Source organism: Oryzias latipes, chromosome 10 (assembly GCF_002234675.1).
Source record: "Oryzias latipes chromosome 10, ASM223467v1".
In the NCBI taxonomy this organism is placed as follows: domain Eukaryota; kingdom Metazoa; phylum Chordata; class Actinopteri; order Beloniformes; family Adrianichthyidae; genus Oryzias; species Oryzias latipes.
Genome location: NC_019868.2, coordinates 5,882,021 through 5,898,857, shown reverse-complemented (window position 1 = coordinate 5,898,857; position 16,837 = coordinate 5,882,021). Strand labels below are relative to the sequence as shown.

The following is a 16,837-nucleotide window of genomic DNA, read 5'->3' as shown; positions in this document are numbered from 1 at the left end:
CCCCCAAACAGGTCAACCCAGTTTGACTGGTGCAATCAAGCACCATGCTCATGCTAACTGATCACTAAAGCTATAGAAGGCATAAGAATTCCCTGATAAGCCCTGTCCCCAGAAAGACCAGAGTTTGAATGACACACAGTATTTCTGTCAGTCACACACACACACACACACACCTACACACACACACACACATCGTGGTCCTCCAAAGGCAGTTAAATGTTACCATATGTTTCTCCAGTGAATTTTGACTTTACAGGATATTTTTCTCTTTTTCTGCCCCCCATATTGGGTTTGATTGATGATCTAATTTGCTGGAATTTTAAGCGGAACCACACACTTTCACACATAAACACACAATAGTGCCCACCACCAAACTGCTTTTGCTCTGAACTATCAGAACTGAAAATTTAATTCATACTTGTGTGAACCATTTTGCTCCTTCAAAAGCCGTGAAAAAACCTCAAACAACCCAATTTAATATGTTTTTTTTCTTCAAAAGTACAAGAGGCATTTCTTTCTTGAGTTATTGAGTCTCAGTGTCTCTTGGCTATCTTTTTCTTGAAACCCAAGTAAATCATGCGATACCTGGAAACACTTAAGACGGTGCAGATCTGAGGAGCAATTTGTTATTTGCTGCAGAACTTACTGTACACAAAAAAAAGAGCACATAATGACTGACCAGCCATGTGTTCCTGTGATTTAGGGTTCGGCAAGAATAACTCATTAAACTCTAACCTCTGTGATTAAACTACTGATTGAGCAGCAGCACATCTGCTCCGATGACCCCCGAGTGTACGTTGTGCTGCAGCCCTGAGCTGATTACCGACACATGCAACAGTATTTGTTTTTGTAGACGGCGTGCCAAGAAATGATAGAGGAGAGTGTTTGTGAAGATTCTTCAGACTTGTGTTTGCTGACTCACATTTTTGGGTCTTTTAGCTTGGTTCTCTAAACGTTGAAGTCAGAACAGGGCTTTGGTCAGACAAAATAGGCAAACCTGTAAGGGGCATGCAAGTGGCCTGCACAGAAGTACTAAAGTGTAAAGGTTCTCTTTGTGGGAGTGAATGTCATCATAAATGTGCACCTTTAATTACTAGTATGCTTAGTATTTTTTTAAGGTATAAATGTTTACAAAATCCCCTCTGTTTCATTTTTCTTTTCTCTTTCACAGTTTTCTGAAATATATTGATATACATTTTCAAGCAAAGGTTTGAAGTCATGGGTCATTTATAAAGAGATTCAACAGAAAAACAAAAGAAATGTAATGTTTTTGCACAACACATTTTTGAGTTTCATTATAAAAACATGCTGGGCATTAGGGCTGCACGATATGAGGAAAACCTGCGATATGCGATATTAGTGATCAATGCTGCGATAACGATAAATTTGCGGTAAATAAACAAATAGAAAAATAAACTAAAACATCATTCCCATTTCATTGCAACAGTTTAAAAATTATACTCCAAATGACTCTCATCGACATGGGGGACAAACATCTAACATAATAGGCCTCCATCTGATTGGTCAACAATGGGAAGGAGTCCATCTGATTGGTCAAAGCATAAAGGGATTTATTTGATTCGTTAAATGCTTCAAGCTGCTAGAAGATTGTTTTAACACATTTTGGGTTTGCGATTTATTGCGATATTCGCAGTCTTTTGCGATATGCATATTGCAGAGCTGGATATTGCGATAACGATAAATTTGCGGTATATTGTGCAGGCCTACTGGGCATTAATATTACCATAAGAAACATGCAGAAACATTTCTATGAACTTAAGTCAGAGTTATGCAGCTTTTTCCAATAGGTTTTTAAGCTATTTGTTTTATGTTCTATTAATTGATAGAGAGATTTATGTCAGAAGTCCCACTCCGATCATCTTGTGATTTATTACAAAAGCGTTCCCAGTGGTCTTTTAAATCATGAATATGCCATTTTAAGCTCAAATCAAAAGACCTGTGACATTTTTTAGGACAGTTTTTGGCAGAGCAGCAGGAGTTCATTAGAAATTCATCTCTGAGTTGTGGGCAGTGCTGCTGCCGTGGAGTAAGCCTTCCCTCATTTCCAATGATCATTTTGTTTGCACTCTCTCCCGCTAGCTCGCGGATCCTCACACACCCCCCAACCTAACATTAGCGGTGCAACAAAAATGGCGACCAATATTGGAGCTATCCAGCCAAACAGTTTTGATCCAGATTCCAGCTCAGACGAGGAAAACAAAGACGTTCATGGATCTATTTGTCTGCAACTGGATGCATCAGAATGTGGCCCACCAAGACTGAAGCCCCTACGACACAGCTGCATTTTATTTGTTTGCTTCTTAATCACCATGATTTGAATAAAGAAATACTCAAAAACACCATTTTAAGCCTAATTTTCTTTGTGTATTTTCTCCATCATTAGAAAAATGCCACACGAACATGTAAAAAAACGGCCAAAACACGATTCTCATCAGACAGGCTCTTTAATTTTCTTTTTTCTATTTGTTAGAGATTAAAACCAACATGTATACAGTAGAACCTGCTGGGCAGCAAAATGTATGTGAGTGTTTGTGTGTGTGATCAAGCGCGGCTCGTCTGCAGCTCACTGCTCCCCCAGGGGATGGGTCAAATGCGGAGAACAATTTCCCCAAAGTGGGATAAATAAAGTAAACTTTCATTTTATTTTTTAAGACAGATTACGGACACAATCTGACATGGTGCCTCTGTCGGCCTCCTCCCCCTCTCCTCCCCGCTTGGCTGCTGATTCTCTACACCTGCGACCACTTACCTCATCACCTCATCCGCCTTCATAAGGAGCCACAGGATCATCAGTCTTCGCCAGTCCGTTGCCCCTGATGGTGCATAGTTGGTCGTCAAGTCAAGCTATTGTTCGTTTTCGCTACGTCAAGCCTGTGACTAAACCTGTCTCTCTCTCTACTCACCCTCAGGAATCCAGTACCACGAGTGGTCGCTCGAATCAGTTCCCAGCCGCTCTCATCAGTCTGTCCTCTCCTGCGGTCCCACCACGAGCCTCTGCCTCATCAAGTGTCTCCACCGTCGTCAACATCGGCCTACAGAGAAATCCACCAGTGACGCCGCTAGCTTCTGTCTTTCAGTTCGGAACCGACATCTGGACCTGCTCACGTTCTGCTCTCTGCTCCTCGTATTAAAAACTCTTACCCGCCAACGCTCGCCTCCCGCTGTGTTTCTTCTGGGTTCCAGCATCTGGGTTCGAAAAGTGTTCTGTAGCCATGACAGAACGGACTGGCCATAATCCCAACCCAGCTGACCCAGAAGGACTCAGATTAGCCGTTTCCCAACAAGGCATTATGCTGGGACGTCAAGCGGACGCTCTGTCGCAAATGGCGGCTGCCCAGCAGGATCTCTTTCATCGCCTAGATGGTATGACCCAGACCTTACATGAACTAACCAGCCAGTTTTCCCAGGTTTCGCCTGCCACAGTCCATACTCCTGTCGTCCCAGCTCCTTCCGCTTCCGGAGTGCCGTCCGCAACCGAAAACATCCGACTCCAACCGGAACCTTTCTTCGGGGAGGTGGAGGCCTGCGGAGGATTTTTGCTGCAGTGCCAGTTAATATGTCAACAAGCTCCCCGATTCTACCAGTCCGACCACAGTAAGATCACCCTTGTCATTAATTCTCTACGAAGTAAGGCTCTCCAGTGGGCCCAAGCTTATCTCTCTGCCAATCCCATCTCTCACCTGTCTTACGAGCGATTCCTCGGCGAATTCCGCCTGATATTCGACCAACCTCGTAAACAGGAAGAGGCAACCCGGCGGCTGCTCGCACTCAAACAGCGGAACCGTGCTGTTAGCGATCACGTAATCGATTTCCGCATTCTAGCGGTTGAAGCTGGCTGGCCCGATGTGGCTCTCAAAGGCGTTTTTTACCAGTCCTTGAACGAACAAATTAAAGACCACCTTTGTTCTCAACCGGAAGCACGATCCTTTGAGGAGTTAGTGTCCGCCGCTCTCCGGTCGGACGTTAGGATACGTGAGCGCCAAAAAGAACGAGGTCATCCGGCTCCACGTTCCCCGACTAAGTCTATCCACGCTCCACCGATCGATCCAGGCCTGTATGCTGTCCCCTCCAAGACTATGGAGGAACCCATGCAGATCGGCCACTCAAGGCTGTCAGAAGAGGAACGGCGCAAAAGACGCGAAGCTGGAGCCTGTTTTTACTGCGGGGCTAAAGGCCATCTAGTCTCGGGATGCCCAGTTCGTTTAAACTTCCCAGCCCCTCGCTAGACGACAGGCCGCGAGGGGAGTTATCTGCCACAGATTCTGGTAAAGAATTCATGTATTTACCTGTCAAGTTATGCCTCGATCGCCAAGTTCATGATCTCAGGGCCCTCGTAGATTCTGGGGCGGAACAGAGCTTAATTGATTTTCGTGTAGTTAACCACTTGTCTATCCCCACAGAGCCCCTAGAAAACCCCATTGAAGCCTCGGGCCTCGGGGGACAACACCTGTCCCGTATTACCCATCGCACCAAGCCCATTCTCCTCGTCACGTCAGGTAACCCTAGGGAATCAGTTCAGTTTTACATCACCCAGTCCGCCCATACCCCCATTGTGTTAGGATTCGCCTGGCTCAGATTACATAATCCCCAATTTAACTGGGCTCAGGGATCTGTCACTCAGTGGAGTCCTTATTGCCTTGCAAACTGTTTACTGTCCGCTGTTCCCCGTGTTCCCCCCATAGATACTGAGAGTCCCGCCTCAGTAGATCTGGCTTCCATTCCGTCTTGCTATCACGACTTAAAAGCAGTTTTCAGCAAATCTAAGGCTAGCGCTCTTCCCCCGCATAGACCTTACGATTGCGCCATTACTCTCCTTCCTGGCGCTCCTTTACCTAAGGGGCGGCTGTTCAACCTGTCCGGTCCCGAAAGGAGCGCCATGGAACAGTACATCCAGGAAGCGCTCTCGTTGGGTCACATACGACCCTCTTCCTCCCCTGTGGGGGCTGGTTTTTTCTTCGTGGCTAAGAAAGATAAGACACTCAGGCCTTGCATCGACTACCGCGAACTAAATCAGATCACCGTCAAAGATAAATATTCCTTGCCTTTAATCACGTCTGTTTTTGACTCTCTTCAACAAGCCCGTATCTTCACGAAATTAGACCTCCGCAATGCGTACCATCTGGTTCGTATCAAGGAAGGCGACGAATGGAAGACTGCATTTAAAACCCCCTTAGGGCACTATGAATATTTGGTCATGCCCTTTGGCCTCACCAACGCCCCTGCAGTCTTCCAGCGGTTGGTCAACGACATTCTCCGTGACTTCCTTAATCGCTTCGTCTTCGTCTACCTTGATGACATTCTCATCTATTCCCATGATCAGGCCCAGCATGAACATCACGTACGTCTCGTGCTTGAGAGACTTCTGGAAAACCAACTCTATGTAAAATTCGAGAAATGCGAATTTCATGTTCCAACCGTTCAGTTTCTCGGCTACGTCATCGAGGCAGGTCGCATCCGACCTGACCCCTCTAAGATAGAGGCCGTCGCCAACTGGGCACCTCCAGACACACGGAAAAAACTTCAGCAGTTCTTAGGCTTCGCCAACTTTTATAGGCGATTTATCAGGAATTACAGCAGCATCGCATCTCCTCTCACACGCCTTACTTCCACTACTCATCCCTTTGCCTGGTCTACTGAAGCCCAACAAGCCTTCGACAAACTGAAGGACCTTTTCGTATCCGCACCCATCCTCATCCAACCTGACCCATCTCGTCAATTCATTGTCGAGGTGGACGCTTCTGATACCGGTGTGGGTGCCGTCCTCTCCCAAAAAGAGGCCTCAACTGACAAATTAAAACCTTGTGCTTATTTTTCACGAAAACTATCACCAGCAGAAAGAAACTATGATGTCGGCAACCGGGAACTACTTGCCATCAAGCTGGCATTGGAGGAATGGCGTCACTGGTTGGAGGGAGCAGAACAGCCGTTCATCGTGTGGACAGACCACAAGAACCTGGCCTATCTCCGCTCAGCCAAACGACTCAACTCCAGGCAAGCTCGTTGGTGTCTTTTTTTTGACCGCTTCAATTTTGTAATCACCTACAGACCCGGATCCCGAAATATCAAGCCTGACGCCCTGTCCCGAAAGTACAGTCCATCAGAACGCGCCCCGGCCACCATCCTTCCTTCCACCTGCGTCATCGGAGCCCTCACGTGGGACATCGAGAACAAGGTACTCCAAGCCCTGAGAGACAATGATGACCACCCTCCTGTCCCCAGGGGTACCTTGTTCGTCCCAGCTAATCTTCGGTCCGAGGTCATCACCTGGGGGCATGCATCCCGCTTGGCTTGCCATGGGGGGGTTCACCGGACTCTTAACCTCATCCGCAAAAGGTTCCATTGGCCTGCCATGGAAAAGGATGTGCGAGATTATGTCGCAGCCTGCTCCACGTGCGCCCGATCGAAATCTTCATCCTCAGCTCCGGCAGGTCTGCTTCATCCACTCTCCACTCCCGATCGACCCTGGTCCCATCTGGCCATGGATTTCGTCACAGGTCTTCCCCCGTCACACGGTAACACTACCGTCCTCACTGTTATTGATCGTTTTTCGAAAATGGCTCACTTCATTCCCCTTCCTCAACTCCCCACGGCCACTGTGACTGCTGACCTGATGGTCAACCATGTTTTTCGCCACCATGGCATCCCTATGGACATTGTCTCCGACCGCGGCCCCCAATTCACGTCACAAGTGTGGAAGGCCTTCTGCTCGGCCTTGGGGGCCACGGTCAGTCTCTCGTCAGGCTATCATCCCCAGTCGAACGGTCAAGCGGAGAGAGCGAACCAGGAGCTGGAGGCGGCTCTTCGCTGTCTGGCGGCACAGAATGAAAAGGACTGGTCCACCTTCCTGGTATGGATAGAGTACGCCCATAACACTCATCCTTCATCTGCCACCGGGATCTCTCCTTTTGAGGCCGCCCTAGGGTACTCACCACCTCTGTTTCCATCCCAGGAGTTGGATCTGGCAGTGCCTTCCGTCCAACATCACCTCCAGCGTTGTCAACGCGTCTGGACTCAGACGAAGGCCGCTCTCCTCCGCACCAAGGAGAGCAACTGCCGGATCGCCAACCGTCGCAGGGTGGTGGGACCCGACTATCAACCAGGTCAGAGGGTTTGGCTCTCTACTCGCAATATCCCCATTCAGGCATCTTCCAAGAAACTGGCTCCCCGGTTCATCGGTCCGTACGTCATAGACAAACTCATCAACCCTACCTGTGTCCGTCTTCGTTTGCCCAAAGCCCTGAAGGTCCACCCGTCGTTTCACATCTCCCAGATCAAGCCAGTCCAGGACAGTCCTCTGTGCCCGCCGTCCACTTCCCCACCGCCCGCCCGGGTCATCGACGGCGCTCCGGCCTATGACGTCAGCCGGATTTTGGACGTCCGTCGGAGGGGTCGTGGATTCCAGTTCCTGGTCGACTGGGTGGGCTACGGTCCGGAGGAGCGCTCATGGGTTCCCCGCTCGTTTATTTTGGACCCCTCTCTCATTGAGGATTTCTACCGTGCCCACCCTGATCGCCGCCCTTGACCGCCTGGAGGCGGTCGTTGAGGGGGGGGTACTGACATGGTGCCTCTGTCGGCCTCCTCCCCCTCTCCTCCCCGCTTGGCTGCTGATTCTCTACACCTGCGACCACTTACCTCATCACCTCATCCGCCTTCATAAGGAGCCACAGGATCATCAGTCTTCGCCAGTCCGTTGCCCCTGATGGTGCATAGTTGGTCGTCAAGTCAAGCTATTGTTCGTTTTCGCTACGTCAAGCCTGTGACTAAACCTGTCTCTCTCTCTACTCACCCTCAGGAATCCAGTACCACGAGTGGTCGCTCGAATCAGTTCCCAGCCGCTCTCATCAGTCTGTCCTCTCCTGCGGTCCCACCACGAGCCTCTGCCTCATCAAGTGTCTCCACCGTCGTCAACATCGGCCTACAGAGAAATCCACCAGTGACGCCGCTAGCTTCTGTCTTTCAGTTCGGAACCGACATCTGGACCTGCTCACGTTCTGCTCTCTGCTCCTCGTATTAAAAACTCTTACCCGCCAACGCTCGCCTCCCGCTGTGTTTCTTCTGGGTTCCAGCATCTGGGTTCGAAAAGTGTTCTGTAGCCATGACACAATCTTCCACAATAACAAGAACCCAGAAAAGGGCAATGAAGTAAATGAAGGGACAGAAGGAACAAGGGGTGAAAGAATACATTTTCAAAGGAGGCAGACGCCTAATAAGGTCTATAATTAAGTCTGAGGTCGGGCCACACCATTAATTATTGACACTGAGGCCAAAATCACCAATGTCTTCATTTACATACAACCACATGTTGTAGAATAAAAAAGCTACATTTGGGTTTTGCACAAATGTAGCATTTGGGTAATGCACACCACATCGGGCATTGTCCGTCACATAAATCACTGTAGGTTTTAATATACAGAGCAGGGAACATGCCAGCATGCTTTGCAGATATTTATGTGTCCAGGATTCTACACTTTGGACTTCAGTCTACAGAATACATAAAAAAAATACCAGTTTTCTTTTTTAAAGAAAAATTATTGTGGTTTAAAAAAAATCTAAATTCAATTATTGATCATTCAGTTTTATTTCACAAAAAATAAAAAAGTAATTTAATGAAAGAGAATTAAAGAACCTGTACAAATTTGGATCATTTCTCATAAGCATGACGGTCACTAAACTATCAAAATAAAGGAAACAGATCTGGTATACAGAATGCAGCTGGCTACTTGAAACATTTTCTGACTCAAATTTAAACTGACTTTACCCAATTCAACTGCCGGAAGGAACTGCTGGCTAATTTACAGCATGTTACTTGATCTAACCAGGGAATACCACCACAGGTGTGTGTGTATGTGTGTGCATGTGGCTGGTAATGGTGGTGGGTGGTGCAGGGAGGGCTGATTGTATGTGGAGTGTATGTGAAAGGATACAGGATCTGTGGTGATGCTCCATCAGCGATTCATTTCCACCCTTGGTTCTGTGAATCTATTGGCTTCATTTCTTAGACTGTGATTGCAAACATACAGCTTTTCTGCCTCCTATGGAAAACCTGGAAGTCAGTGTGAAATCTGTTACTGGCAAAGACTGTGTTGGACTCCAGGCAGATGCATTTGTTTGACCGAAGGCAGATTAACGTTTTTAAATGTTATGAACCAGAGAAATTCACACATTGTCAAAAAAGGGTCAAAAAGATTTCTTTTAACAAAGCTTAAACCCAAACTGTGTTGTCAAAATGCACCTAACTAGCTGGTGTTTGGATCAAGTTACTGAGATGAACACCTGAGTCTGTGACTTAGTCTGGATCTACAGTAAAGCGGAGTTGTGAAGCTGGAATAAAGTTCAATAGGGTGGTTGTGGAACAGTACTGTCCATGGTAAATTGTGTATACTTCTTTGAAGGCCCAAAGCGCTTTACAGTCACAGGCCCATTCACACACATTCACACACTGGTGGGGGCTCCGCTGCGGAGCCAACCTGGCGCCAACCTCCCACCAGAGGCAAGGTGGGGTTGAATTCTGATTGGAAGGAGTTTGATTCCCGTCTTGCCTGCCTGAGTGTCAAAGTGTCGTTGGGGAAGATGCAGAGCGGATGGCCATCACCATTCAGTGTGTGTGTTTGCGTGTGTGCATGAGACTGTGACTGTAAAGCACTTTAGGCATTAAATAAAATAGAAAAGCACTAGATAGGTACATGTTCCCCCACTATATCGCAGGTCACCTTTTGCGTTCTTTTGCGCAGATTTTTTCAGAGCAATTTTCCATGCTTTTTTATTTTATTTTACAGCACACCATGTTCAGCAACCTGATTCGCTGTTGACCTTGTTAATCAATTTCCATACCATGTCCCCTGTCACGAATGTGCTCAGCTTTCTAAATATACATAAATCTTCAATTGCGACTAGATCATTGTATTCATTCATACTAGACTACATAGTTTTCAATGAAATTTTGAACTTTGAGAGTTTAAACAAGAGAGAAAAGTGTGAAAATGTTTGTGTCTGTCTGAGAAAAGTCTATCAAGTGTGGAGTTTTACAGCCTTAAAACAGCTGTAATCCTACTTGGCAAATTTCACAGATCATGGGGTTGTTTTTAGAGCGTAATCCCACAATAAACAAGGGACTACAGTACACCATTCACCAAATGACCATTTATTATTATCTCTGTGACACTGTTTATAGAAACCAAGCAGGTTCTTCTCGCATAATTAATCCAATACCTCTCAGCTATTCTGGACTGACAGCTTCCAAAATCACAGAGGCCAACAGATGAACTTTTTTACTGGCTGATTCTTTTGGCTCCTTTTCTCATTTCCATTTTTAAAAAAAAGTTGTGATTTTCTTTGAAAAGACTACTTATATTGGAAAGGGTCCGGCCATTTGGAAACTTTGTTGCTAGAAGTCATTGTTTTGAAATGTCCTGATGTTATCATGGACTGAGTACTCGCAGTGTAGTCTATAAAAGAAAACCAACTGGTTGACACTGGTTTGACTGTTATACAAAGGCATGCATCAGCACCATTTTAGTGTTTGACTGATCTTTAACACTCAGAATCTGGCCAGGATTTTAATTTCCACTGTTATTACTTACTTGAATAAGCCTGAGACACTGAAGTCCCAACATCAAAGCACAAAGCATGCTGGTAATAGGCAGCACCATCTCACCAGGAGTCTGCAAAGGCAGGGCACACACACTTGTGAAAAATGCCCGACTGCACGCTGCTCGCTTATCTCTGATCCGCCATCTCCCTTCCTGTGGTTTGGATCTGATGAAGGCTGTACTTCAAAGTTTGTGTGTGCTCGTACTGTATGCCCAAAAGTGTACGTTGAGGTGTAATGGAAAGCACCTGCGCTCACTGAGCCACAGAAATATTTTGTGTGAAACAATGGGGAGACGTAGGGAGATGAATGAATGGACTGATGGAGAGATTGACGAACGGGTGAATGGATGAGTGAAAATATGTCATTTTTATCAAAAAAAAACAATTTCTACAAAGAAGTTTTGGTCCTAAAGGTTTTTCAAATAAGTCATGATGGAAATAGTTTGACAGAGAGACTGATGATTGCATTAAAGGAAAACAGAGAAGCCTAAATAAGGGGGTTGAAGTAGGGGTAGAAGGCTTTTAAGGGATAAAAAACAGAGATGAATTCAGGCAAGGCAAGTTTATTTGTATAGCACAATTCGTACACAAAGTAATTCAAGGTGCTTCACAAAACAGAAAAATGCATTAAAATCACAATACATCATAGAAATAATCAACATAAAATTTACTTTAAAAGAAAAGGAAAAAAAAAAGATTTAAAAAGAAAGGAAGGAAAGAAAGGTGCAGATAGGACCTTTCAGTCATATACACGGCTAAACAGAAATGTTTTAAGTCTAGATTTGAACATGAACACAGAAGAGGCCTGTCTTACGACTTCAGGGAGGCTGTTCCAGATTTTAGCTGCAGAATATTGAAACGCTGATTCCCCTTGTTTAGTTCTGACTCTGGGAATCAACAGGAGGCCGGTCCCTGAGGTCCTCAGAGTACGAGATGGTTCATATGGCACTAACATGTCAGAGATGTACTTTGGTGCTCGGCCATGGAGAGACTTGTACACAAGCAGAGCTGCTTTGAAGTCTATTCTTTGAGGTACAGGGAGCCAGTGCAAAGACCTGAGCACAGGACTAATGTGATCATACTTCCTGGTTTTGGTCAGGACTCGAGCAGCAGCATTCTGGATGGACTGAAGCTGTTTTACAGCTCGTTTGGACAGGCCGGTGAGCAGGCCGTTACAGTAGTCTAACCTACTGGAGACAAATGCATGAATAAGTATCTCCAGGTCTCGCTTTGAGATTATGTTTTTGATTTTGGCAATGTTTTTCAGGTGGTAAAATGCCGCTGATGTTACTGACTTGATATGGCTGTTAAAGTTCAGGTCAGAGTCCATGATTACCCCTAGATTTCTGACTTGATTTGAGGGTTTAAGAGACAGAGAATGAAGGTAGCTGCTGACAATTTCTCTTTGTTTATGTGGGCCAAAAACAATAACTTCGGTCTTGTCTGAGTTTAGCTGGAGAAAGTTGTTCTGCATCCACGCGCTGATCTGTTGGAGGCAGTGGTTGAGAGAATCCACCGGCCCATATTCACCTGTTGTCAGTGACACATAGATCTGAGTATCATCTGCATAGTTGTGATAAGATATGTTATTACTGCGTATTAACTGCCCTAGTGGCAGCATGTAGAGGTTGAACAGAAGGGGTCCCAGGATCGATCCCTGGGGCACACCACAATTCAAGCCCATGTAGTCTGAGACACAACTCCCAATTTCAACAAAATATTTCCTGTCTTCTAGATAAGACTTGAGCCAACTTAGGGCAGATCCAGAGATGCCAACCCAGTCTTGGAGTCTGTGCAAAAGGATCCCATGATCAACAGTATCAAAGGCAGCGCTCAGGTCTAGCAGGATTAAGACAGAGACTTTTCCATCATCAGTGTTCAGGCGGATGTCATTGGTTACCTTGATAAGAGCAGTTTCTGTGCTATGATGGGGTCTAAAACCTGACTGGAAAACATCAAACGAATTGTTTAATAAGAGAAAGTCAGTGAGCTGTTGGTAGACAACTTTTTCAAGGACTTTTCCTAAAAATGGCAGATTAGAGATAGGTCTGTAATTATTCAGTACAGTGGGATCAAGACCGCTCTTTTTCAGGAGGGGTTTAATGACTGCAGTTTTTAAGGCCTCTGGAAATATTCCAGATTGAAGAGACATGTTAACTATTTGAGTAATTGATGGCAACACACTGTTCAAGACAGACTTTAGAAATCTAGTGGGTAACACATCAAGGCAGCATGTAGACGAGCTCAGACGGGTGATGGTCTCTTGGACAGTTTGGTCAGTGACAGGTATAAAGTGAGTCAGCTTAGAGTGAGTAGGTGGCCGTTCGATAGTTATATGTGTTGTGGAGTTGATGGCTTTTTTAATGCCCTGAACCTTGTCATTGAATAATACAGCAAACTCATTACATTTAGGTGTACAAACCAATTCTATTGGTAGCTGGGTTGGAGGGTTAGTTAATCTGTTAACTGTTGTGAACAGGATACGAGAGTTGCTGCTGCAACTTCCAATTATTTCAGAGAAGTACCTTTCCCTTGTTCTGCATAAGATCTGGTTATAAGCGTACAACTCCGCCTTATATATTCCATAATGAACCTGGAGTTTTGACTTGCGCCACTTTCGCTCGGCTCTGCGGCACTGTTGTTTCTGTGCCCTGACTAGATCATCATTCCTCCAGGGAGCTTTCTGTCTATGTTTTCTCAATTGAACTTTCATAGGGGCAATGGCATCCTGAACATTCAAGATGCTAGAAGTAACAGAATTCAGCATTTCATCAACATTGGCACCAGAGACGTTTTCAGGGTTTATCATTTCTACAAACTGTGCCCTAGTGCTCTCATTTATTTGTCTCCTTTGGACAACTGCAGGGCCAGGCGGTGGTTTGGGAGCAACAGACAGGTCAAAGAATACACAGAAATGATCAGAGAGGGCGACATCAACCACACTGACATTGTAAATAGTAACCCCCCTTGTGATGAGCAGGTCCAGAGTGTGCCCTCTGCTGTGGGTGGGGCAACTCATATGCTGAATTAGACTAAAGGTTTCAAGGACAGCATTGAGCTCTTTTGCATTTCTGTCATTGACATTATCAACATGAACATTAAAATCACCTGTAATGACTAGACCATCAAAGTCTGTGCACACAACTGAGAGCATTTCAGTGAAATCATCAATGAAACTTTGGCTGTGCTGAGGAGGTTTGTACATAACTATGCAGAGTAAGGGAGGAGTTTGTTTTAACTCAATCTTAAAGGACACATACTCAAATGATGAAAACATACCAAATGATAGTCTGCGGGTTGCAATATTATCTCTAAACAGTGCAGAAACGCCTCCACCCTTTTTATTTTCTCGTATTTCCGATTCATGTTTGTAGTTGGGGGGAGTTGATTCGACTAGAACTATGTTTCCTGTGTTTTTGTCAAGCCATGTTTCAGTTAAAAACATAAAATCAAGATTAAAAGAAGAGATAAGATTATTGATTAAAAATGATTTGTTGCATAAAGATCTGACATTGAGTGCAGCAAGTTTGAGATTAGTTTCCTTGGGACTGGTCAAAACCTTCTTGCAAGGGATGTGAACTAGATTTCTTTGATTGGACAGTCTAACTGCCCTTTTTTGCATTCTACGTGGTGCAACTACAGGTATAGCACCAGAAGGAAGCTGTTCATCACAGGGCCCCAGTTTGACATAACCTTTCCTAGGACACTGGGGGCCCGTTTCATCCTAGCTCCGGGGAATAGTACGTCTAGAGGCGCGCAGGAGAGGTTGAGTTGAGGGTAGTTTGGGTGATGGACCGGGAGGAGTGGGAGCTGGACGGGATTTGGGTGAACGACGGAGGGGGCGTGTTGGAGGGGGTTTGGATGAAGGCCGTGTTGGAGGGACTTTGGGTGAAGGATGAGGAGGGGGCGCTGGAGGGGTAGGAGAGCTCCTGTGTGGTGTGAGGCTCACAGGTGTTAGGGGAGCCATCTTAATTCCTGACTTAATGAGGCTATCAAAATGGCTAGGTAGGGCCATGGGTGAAAGTGGGGGGGACGAAAAGGAAAGTGAGTCTTCACTGGGAGTAGATGTAGCAGGGGGCGCCCACAGCTGGTCAGATGGTGGAATTTCTGGGGCCAAATCTGGTGGTTGTTGTTGTGGTTCTGCAGCTGGGTCCTTAGCTGGCGGTAGTTGTTGTGATGCTGGTGGAGCTGAGTCCTTAGGTGGAGGTGGTTGTGGTGCTGGTGCTGCCGGATCCAAGTCATTGACCGGTGTTGGTGGAGGTAGTTGTTGTTGCCGTTGTGCTGTGGTTCCTGGGACACTGGCTCGGTCCTTCCTTGCTGCCTTTTCAGGGCCTTGGCCTCTTTGCCCCAGAGCGTGGAGGAGGTTCTTCACTAACTCTCTTGCTCCACCTCTGTTCAGGTGTGGGCCTCTTCCCATGAAAAGGTCCTTTCGCTTCCAGAATGTATTGAAGTTCTCAATGTAATGCAATCCTCTGGAAGCACACTCTCTGGAGAGCCAATTGTTCAGCTGAAACAGACGGCTGAACTTGAGTCACACCCCATCGATGTTAGGAAGAGGTCCGCTGATGAATGCTTCAACCTCTACTTGTCAATCTCTTCAAATAACTTGATGAAGTCTTTTTTCAAACGTTCGGACTGTTCTTTTCTGATATCGACAGCACCTACATGGATGATTATTCGTTTAACTCCTTGGTACAAGACTTTAGATAAGAGTCCTGTAATCACTGGAACAGTAGAACTTGGGCAACATAAAGTTTGCATTCTTCTGTGGCTGACTCCACTGATAGCGCCATCTCCAAGCAGCAGCGTATCTTCATGTGTGTTCATGTATCTGTTTCAGCTGAAACAGTGGTAGAAGGGCTGTGGTGGGATTCAAGATAGAGTATCAAGCAAAGGATTTAGGACAGCCAAGGAGGATAGAAGTTAAATCAGATAAAGTAAAATAAAGAAAGACTGAGAGAAAGTGGAGATATTAAGCAAAAAAAGCAATTACACAGACAATAACCTTAGACATGGATGAAGGCAAAGGTGAGAGATTTAAGCATGAATGAGAGGATGTTGAGGATTGAAATTGGAAAAGAAATACGAGGCAAAAGGTGAGACAGATTTCAGGCAGGATATATTTTTATGAGTGAGGATCTGAGGCCAGTTTCATGTATTTTGGAGTGAGGACATCAGTGGTGGACCATCGGGGTCCGCAAGGCCTTCTCTCCTGCCTTAAACCTATACTTAGAAAGTACTTTTAGAGCTTTTTTTTTATTATTAACGATGTAATTACAGTTGACCTTTGTGTAAAAAAGGAAAAAAAATATACTTCACAGCCTTTACATCACAATGCGAGTGGTTTGGTCAATCACGTTTTTAGCTAGCTTGTGTTGCCAAGTTGCAGAATTCCCTTAACAAGTTTCTGTGTGCTGTAAATGGCGGTTGCAAAAGCCAATCAGAACACAGTCTAGTGACATCAAGGTCAGTGAGCAGCCGTCATGCCTTAAGCTAAGCTTGATGCCATATAGGAGTTTACATTTTCTGTTGTTTTCCCAATATTTGAGTCTCTGTCAATGTTGTTTGAGTTTTTGTTCGTAGTTTTTTGGTTTTGTTGCATTAGTTATATCTTGATAACACACTGCAGGTAAGCACTCTGCACAGGGAAGTCTGATAAAGGATACCTTCTGTTGGCTGCAGATCTGAGGTCCAATGGCCACAGAGAAGTGCACATCGACAACGTTCAACTGTGATTTTACAGGATCTCTTGGTTAAACATCTAAGATTAAGATGCACCACCCATCACTGGTGGACATCGGGCCCTCAGGTAGTTTGTAAGTCGTTAACATTTCTGCAAAATGCAGGTAATTTTTAATTTATTCATTTCCACAGACCTTACCAAGCATGACCCATAGAACAATGATTTCAAGACAGAAACTTTGTGCTCCAATATTAGATATGGTCAAGGAAAAGATGGTTTGTAGTAATGTGACAAGAAGACTGAATCCATTCTGTGTAAAACACAATGTTTTCTTAACCCAAACAATCAATGCAGTGCTGTGAAGTACCAAGTCACTCTCATTTACTGATTTAACACTAGTAGAATGTAAGATGGATCCTTAATGAGTTGATCAGTTGCGATTTATCCACCTCCAAGTTTAAATTAGTTATCGTTTAGAAAATCATCCAACAAAACCCGGAGGCAGATTTTCAAAATCTAGATAAGTTGTCGGTCACAGTGTCA

The 16,837-nt window shown here is 45.3% G+C and overlaps 2 long non-coding RNA genes across 2 annotated transcripts; both read left to right on the top strand.

Annotated features, from left to right (window-relative positions):
* Window positions 1–2,785: 2,785 nt before the first annotated feature.
* On the top strand, window positions 2,786–3,167 carry LOC110015693. The gene is made up of 2 exons (XR_002290935.1): window positions 2,786–2,840; window positions 2,931–3,167. It is a non-coding gene; the product is annotated as an uncharacterized LOC110015693 (long non-coding RNA).
* A 4,501-nt stretch (window positions 3,168–7,668) lies between these two features.
* LOC111947958 lies at window positions 7,669–8,050 on the top strand. The gene is made up of 2 exons (XR_002873932.1): window positions 7,669–7,723; window positions 7,814–8,050. It is a non-coding gene; the product is annotated as an uncharacterized LOC111947958 (long non-coding RNA).
* The last annotated feature ends 8,787 nt before the right edge of the window (window positions 8,051–16,837 follow it).